At 47.9% G+C, this 7,595-nt stretch overlaps 1 pseudogene; it reads right to left on the minus strand.

Annotated features, from left to right (window-relative positions):
• Positions 1-1,729: 1,729 nt before the first annotated feature.
• LOC143533710 (dirigent protein 22 pseudogene) lies at positions 1,730-2,310 on the minus strand (annotated as a pseudogene).
• Positions 2,311-7,595: the final 5,285 nt, after the last annotated feature.

Below are 7,595 nucleotides of genomic sequence, written 5' to 3' on the forward strand. Positions count from 1 at the left end.
TTCCCGTAGTTGGTTGTGTGGGAGGTGGGTTGGTTGTGTTGGGTTGTTGAGGTGTAGTGTGGGTGGGAGTTGATTGGAATATGATAGGGGTAGGGTCAGTGTCTAGGAATAAGTAGTCAAGGGGAGCAGTTTGGTTGTGAGATTGGAATGGAAAATTTGTCTCATCAAAAATTACATGACGAGATAGAATGATTTTACCGGTTGATAATTCCATGCATTGATAGCCACGAAAATTGGCCGGATAGCCAAGGAACACACATAAAGTTGACCGTGGGCTAAGTTTGTGTTGACGGGTGGCCAAGACGTTTGGATAGCATGCGCACCCAAACAAACGCAAATGGTCGTATGTGGGATGGCGTTGGTAAAGTGCAGCCATGGGTGAGTAATAGTTTAAAAGTTTGGTTGGAAGTATGTTGTGAAGATAGGTCACGATGTGAAGCGCTTCAACCCAAAATTTTTGTGGTAGGTGAGCATGAGCAAGTAGAGTTAACATAATTTCGTTTAAACGTCGAATCATACGTTCTGATTTCCCGTTTTGTTGGGATGTTTGAGGACACGAAAAACGAAATTGTAATCCGTTAGAAGCGGCAAAGGTTTTAAAATTGTGGTTATCAAACTCACTCACTAAATCACATTGGAATGAGTTTATGTGAACTTGAAATTATGTGAGAATGAATTTGTGAAATTTAACAAATCTATCAAAGGTTTCAGATTTAAATTTCAAAGGAAAAATCCAAGTATATTGTGTTTTATTCTCAACCAATACCATATAATATTTATACCCAAATTTGCTCAGGACCGGTGAAGTCCACAAATCACAATGAATAATATCGAAAGGTAATATAGTTTGTGACATAGACTTATAAAAAGGTAAATGTTTACTCTTGGAGAGTTGACAAGAATCACAAACGAGTTCACGACTACGTTTATTACAAGAGATAAATTTATTTGAAATAAGAGAATTGAAAACTGGAAGTCCCGGATGACCAAGACGGTAGTGCCAGAAATCTTGATTACGCGAGAGATGAAATGCGGAAGCGGTGGTGTTGGTGACCGGGTAAAGATGGCTATCACTGTCATGCCTCGATAGGATTTTCCCATCAGTAAAATCTTTCACCGAAAAACCAAAATGGTCAAATTCAATAGATGTCCAATTATCGATATTGAATTGACGAACAGATTTTAGGTCTTAATTATTTCAAGGGTATAAAGGACATTTTTAAGGTGGAGAGGTTTGGTGGAAGTGGGAAGGGTTCCGTTACCGGATCCTAGAATGGGAATACGCTGGCCATTTCCAACAAGTATAGAGCTTATTGAACTAGATAACAAAGGGGAATTAAGTTTACCTTGGTCACCAGTGATGTGAGAAGTGGCACCGATGTCCATATGCCATTGATTTTCCAAGTTGTTTGTGTGCATGGCAGCAATTGTTGGATTGAAAAATATGCAAATATGGAGGATTGCGGACCGAAGTCAGCACAATGTGTGGCCGGAGACCGAAGTCGGCAATAATAGGGTTATAGGATCGTTAGGTATGATACCATGTAAGTGGAGGAAATCATTCCCTTGCATTATCCTTCACCAATGAGGGTAGATATACATGATTTGTAACAACCTATTAGCTAACTTAGGAAACAATAATCACAAACAATACATTTATATTACAATATTATTTTCTAATATAATAGTTGACTAAGACAAACAAGTTTTATATTCCAACAAACATGGCCTAATAATGTTGAACCATAGCATTATATTCCACAACCGCATCACCGGGTGTAAGATTCAAATTATAAGTTTTTGCGGTGGCGACACCCCTTGCCATCCTAAAAACACCAGAGCCACCAACAATCGGCATCTCACGATACGTATGAAACACCTGATTCCGCCCCAAAAGACTAAGAGTACTACCATTATAATCAGGTCCAGTAAAAACCAAATTCATGGTCATAAGCAAACTAGCCTCCTCTAAACATGCTGAACCATATATGCCTTGTGCATGACCCATGACACTAGAGTTGGGTTCAGGTCCCGTGGTGAGCATGTCATCAGCCATAGCGATGAAACCAAAAGCGGATGGAGAGGTGTTGGTGATGTTGGATTGGGCGACTCTATACACTGTGGGGTTGGAGCCACTTACTAAGTCGTGTAGATAGAAATGAAGGTGGGTTAGCTTTGGGCTCATGCTCGGTAGGTTTTTGAACCATTGTTCTATGGCTATGGGGTCTTGGTCAAGGCTATGGACCAACGGTATGGCCAAGAGTATCATTGAGCTTAGTACGAGGGTTATACATGTATTCACCATATTGATCTTTTATGTAGATACATGTGTGTATCGATCCTTATTGGTGCTTATATATGTGTGAAGAAACACTAACCGGACCCCGGGCAGATTACGGGTAACCTGGGGGTTAGATGTTTCCCACGAGGGGTTAGACCCGGTAAAGATGGTTCTTCTGATAACCTGCAAAACAGACACCGTGAGCTTGTCACTGAGAAGGGGGGGGGGGTTCCTCCTTGTGACCACCCTCCGGCGTGAGAATCAGACTAGATTGCTCTTTAAATATAAATGTATATTAAGAGATTACTAGAGCAGATATCAGGTATAATATGATGATAATGTGATAAGATATGATAAGATAAGATGATCATACCATTTGGGGTATTTATAGCCGAAGGTAGGTTTCCAAGGAGGTGTGGCCGGCTGAATAGTATTCCTGTTCCACCAACTGTGGCCTACGCACGTGCCCTGCTGGTAGTTGGTGGGTAGGCAGCGGCTGACAGTGACCAGGCCTGCTGTGTACTATTCCTTTTCCACCAACTGCCGGCTATGCACGTGGTATGACAGGAGTTGGTGAGTAGGCAGCGGCTTAATAGTGACATACAGTACAGGAGCATGCTGCTCGCCATACTGTTGTCAATAAGCTGTCGTATCTTTAGTCAGATCTTTTGCCCATACCTCGTCAGGTACAGTACAGAAGATCTTCCCGTATCGTACGGACTGGCTTAGTTGGGCGGGAGTATTCCCCCTCCCGCCTTTGTGCGGGATTGTTCCCGGCTTTGCTCATTCCTTCAGGTGACACTGAGTGATGAGAGCTAAGTGCCTTGTGCGTGTAGCCTTGCTGCGCGGGTGGCCTTCCCTGATGGCTTGTATCCGCAACTGCGGGAACAGGCAGAGTCCTTCACCATTGGGAGGCATTTCCTGCGGGAACAGCTTGCGTACTGCGCGTAAGGACGTCACGTCTCTGAGCATGGTGGGTCCTGCGTATCCAGTTGGTTTCTGCGCAGACGTTTCTTTTGAAGGTGAGTCTTGCGGGTCCAACTGGGCTCTGCTGGGACCTACCTCTTCAAGTCCCCCCAGTCCAATGTTCTTCTCATGAATGTTTAATAAAGTGAGGTGAACTTTTGGACTTTAAGCAAAGGGTTTTGAAAAGGGTTTTTTAAGGTTTTCCATGGGGATTCTTCCCGTGGAAGTCCTTGTCACTTGCAGAAATTCCCGACTTTCCTGCTTGATCTTTGGGTATGATGCGGGTAGGTCTGTAACCTCCTCGCAAGTCAGGAGCGTTGAGTCCCACTTGTGTGGATTCTCCATGAGGTTTTGGTAGTTTTGAACATAGTGATCAATTATGTTAAAACCACCAATTCCATCCTGGAGCTTCAAACAATGTAGTTCTCGACGTTCCCGCTATGCGGGGATGTTATTTCCGTTTCCGCAAGCATTGCCCAGAAGATCCTTCTTGGTTTCAATTCCCTGCGGAGCGCTAGGTATGTGAAGGGTTTTGCCTTAACACTGTACCCGCGCTCGTCTTACGGTTACTTTACTTCCAAGGTATTCCTGGCGTCAATTCCCTGCGGGTGCTAGGTATGTGAAGGGTTTTGCCTTTACACTGTACCCGCACCCGTCTTATGGTTACTTGGTTGCCAAGGTATTCTTGGCTTCAATTCCCTGCGGGTGCTAGGTATGTGAAGGGTTTTGCCTTTACACTGTACCCGCACCCATCTTATGGTTACTTGGTTGCCAAGGTATTCTTGGCTTCAATTCCCTGCAGGTGCTAAGTATGTGAAGGGTTTTGCCTTAACACTGTACCCGCACCCGTCTTATGGTTACTTGGTTGCCAAGGTATTCTTGGCTTCAATTCCCTGCAGGTGCTAAGTATGTGAAGGGTTTTGCCTTAACACTGTACCCGCACCCGTCTTATGGTTACTTGGTTGCCAAGGTAAGGGGTATTTTCCCGCTTACTTTTGAATCTTTTTGAATTTTTTTTGAAATTCGAAAAGTTGGTGAAAGGATAAGAACAGTCCAAACCTCTGAAACGTCGTGCGACGGTTTCTTCTGACTGTGTCAGGACGTGCAGGAAGTTATGGTGACGTGACAGTACATGGTCATTCCAGACGCTTTTTCAGGCGCGTGGGCGCGATTTTTCGGGCGCGTGGCCGCGAAATTAATGGTACGCGTCCTTTCAACAGCTGTTGCCAGCTTGCTTTTTGCCACGTGTCATAGTTTCATTGCACCTTCGATTTCTCTCTCTTCCGCATTAAATTCATCGCATTAATTGCGATTGGTATATAAAGGGGGAGAGGGTTCTTTGTAATCCACACTTTCACTCTTCTCTTCATCTTCAAAACGATTTCCGGCGAATACTCATCTTTTCAGTCGAGCATTCCCTTGAAATCGTTTTCTTCTTTCTGCAAGATGTCTTCACGTGATCTCGAATCTACAGCCGATGACAAGAGTACTGCTGGCGAGTGCCAGTGTGCTCTGCCTGTCGATCTGTATCAGTACGTCGTTAGGAAGTTCATGCTCGAGTCTCTCGAGCCTGAGTTTCCTGAACCCCATCAGACGGTGTACGATGCCCCCAGAGGCAAGATCGGGGTATATGCTGCATTCTTTGTTTATGGGAATCTTAGGTTCCCATTGACAAAGTTTGTTTACCGTGTCCTTGAGAGGCACGGTGTGCACCTGACCGAGGTGCATCCGATGGCGATTGCCAAGGTTCGCCACTTCGAGTGGGTGTGCCGGATTCTAGGCATTGAGCCCTATGTTGACCGCCTGATGACCTTCTACTCTTGGAGGTGCATCCAGGGGTGGTATACCCTGATAACCCGGATTAAGGGTTTGAAGATTTGCGCAACCGAGCGCAGTCTCCGCTCGTGGAAGCGGGAGTTCTTCTACATTTCCGCTCGCGCCATCCCCCTTGCCATGAAATTCAAGAATGGGCAAGCACTTCCCAGCCTTCACGCCTCCAACTACCAGGAGGCGGAATTTTTTTCGAAGATATCCCGAGTCCAATCTCCTGTTTACCGGTTTGCGGAGTCCGGGATGGTGATGCTGGGGATGAGCCGGGTGTGGAAGGATGCGGATGCGCAAAAGATCCCAATCGTCCTTGAATACGGTTCGAACTCTGTTCCTTACGGTATGCTCTGTTTCTTTTTGTTAATTTAGAATTTCTTCTAACTTCTTTCCTGTTTATTTCAGAGGGGAACGACTTGCAGTCGCTCATGTACCCGCGGGAGGCTGACGGTCCCGCTCGGATGGGTACTCGCGCTCTAGACGAGAACGAGTTGCCAATCCTAGAACAAACGGCGGATCGGTTCGTGGAGGTCCATCCGCTAGGCCACGAGATCCTTAGCGCCAGGCGGCCAGGTAAGGCGCTATTCGACCCTCGACCCCTCAATGTTGAAACCTCTGCTGGAATTCCTCTAATCGTATGTTCTGATGAGGAATCCGCAGATGGTCCTCCGTTGGTGCGGAAGAAGAAGGCTGCCGGCGGGAAGGGGAAGGAGAAGGTGGCCTCCACTGCCGATCCGGCGCCTCGGTCTGATTCGGAGACCGAGAGCGAAGAGGTGGCGGGGAATCCCGGTGGTGATAAGACCGCCGCTCCGGAGGCTGCGACGATTGTCACCTCCGGAGAGCCAAGGATGACAACGGTGACCGGCGTGAAGAGGCCGGCTCCATCGGGTTCATCCCCGCCCGTCCGCACTTTCAGGCTCAAGAAAACCCATAAGTACAAACTTCCTTTATCTTTAACTCCATAGTTTTCCATCATTAATGCTTATCTTCTTTGTACAGGCGTGGATGTTGACGCATTCCAGGGTGGAGCGCAGAGTATCCCTCCGCCCATGACGGTAGGCTTGGTCAGCCTACCTGAGGCAACGACCCAGGCGGCTGCACCTGCGCCTGCTTCCACTGGTTCAGTTGCTCACTCCGTTGAGCCGACTGTTCCAGTTGTGATGACGTCACCGCCGACCGTCAGTGCGATATTTACCGCATCTTTTACTGAGCCGGCGGTTACTTTTGCTGCGGATTCCACGGCGGCGACCGCGGCGGCTTCTACCATGCCTCCGTCATCGGCAACGACGGCCGATCCGTCAGGTATGCATGGGGCTTATCGCCAACCTCTGCCTCCTTCCCATCTGCCTGACCTCTTGGATGGATTTCCCTTGGGTTCAGGTGATGGGTTTGGCGGCTATCGGCCTGTTATTGACCCTACAGGTGCGTAGGGTTCTTTTGGCCCATTTTATATATTTTTTTATCATCTTTTCCTAACTGCTTTATGTTTTTTGCAGTGTCGGATTCCAATGAAGTGTATGTTCCACGATGGAACATCCGCCGAGGAACAACCCTTCGCACCCCTGTGGAGTGCGTGGAGTGGGCTCGTCACGCTGCTCCCAGTGGTGCGTTGGGGGAAGCCATGGCTAGCTACCAGGAGGGTAGGCTAACCAATGAGCTTCGGGTTCTCCTGGCCCGGATGCAGCCGCGCGTCGAGCTGCTTTGTCGTGAAAACGACAAGTTAAAAGCAGCTCGTCTTCAAGAAGTAGCTCGGGCGCGGGCTGTCCGGGAGGAGAATGTAAAGCTTACCGCAGCTGCTGCGGAAAAGGAGAAGGCCTTCAAGGCCCTCGAGGTTGAAGTTCAGGCCCGGCTCGAGGCCCGTTCCAAGGCTGCCCAAGCTGTTAATGAACAGCTTCGACTGGCTAAGGAAACTGCAAGGAACGCAACCGAGAGGGCCACCAAGGCTGAAGCTGTTGCTAAGCCTCTACGCGTGGAGAATGAAGAGCTTAAAGCCAAATTAGAGGCTCTCCAGCAGGCTCATGATGCCTTGGCGATGGAAGACGCCAAAAAGCTCCAGGAGATCTTGGACCAGAGGGGGGTGCTTGACCATACTGAGCGGAAGCTAAAGGGCGTCGAAGAGGCTGCGGCTAAAGAAGTGTTGCTTGCCAACCTCAACAAGAGTGAAGCCGAACGCGCCCGTAACGAAGCTCAAGCTGCCCTCCAAGAAGCTCTGGTTGCCAAGGAATGGCTTCTTCGAGAAGCGTTGTCTCAGGTATGCTTTTCATGTCTTTACGCTTTTCTTTGTAAATAGAAAAGGTTCTGATACTTGTATATTTTCTTGTAGGTTGTGCATCGGGTCTTCTCAGAGACGTCTTATGACGATGCTATGAGCGCAGCCCTCAACGCTTCTCATGAGGATGGGGAAGGTGAACCAAGTTGCTGCTGCTGATGATGGGCTAGCTATCCTTAAAGCTTTCCTTGAACTGCCACGCTCTACTGACGGTGCTGGTCCAAGTGGAAGTGGCCCTGAAGCCTGATCCTGAAG

This window comes from Bidens hawaiensis, unplaced genomic scaffold, assembly GCF_021521415.1.
Source record: "Bidens hawaiensis isolate Kalapana, Puna unplaced genomic scaffold, B.hawaiensis_p1.1 tig00009843_1, whole genome shotgun sequence".
NCBI lineage: Eukaryota > Viridiplantae > Streptophyta > Magnoliopsida > Asterales > Asteraceae > Bidens > Bidens hawaiensis.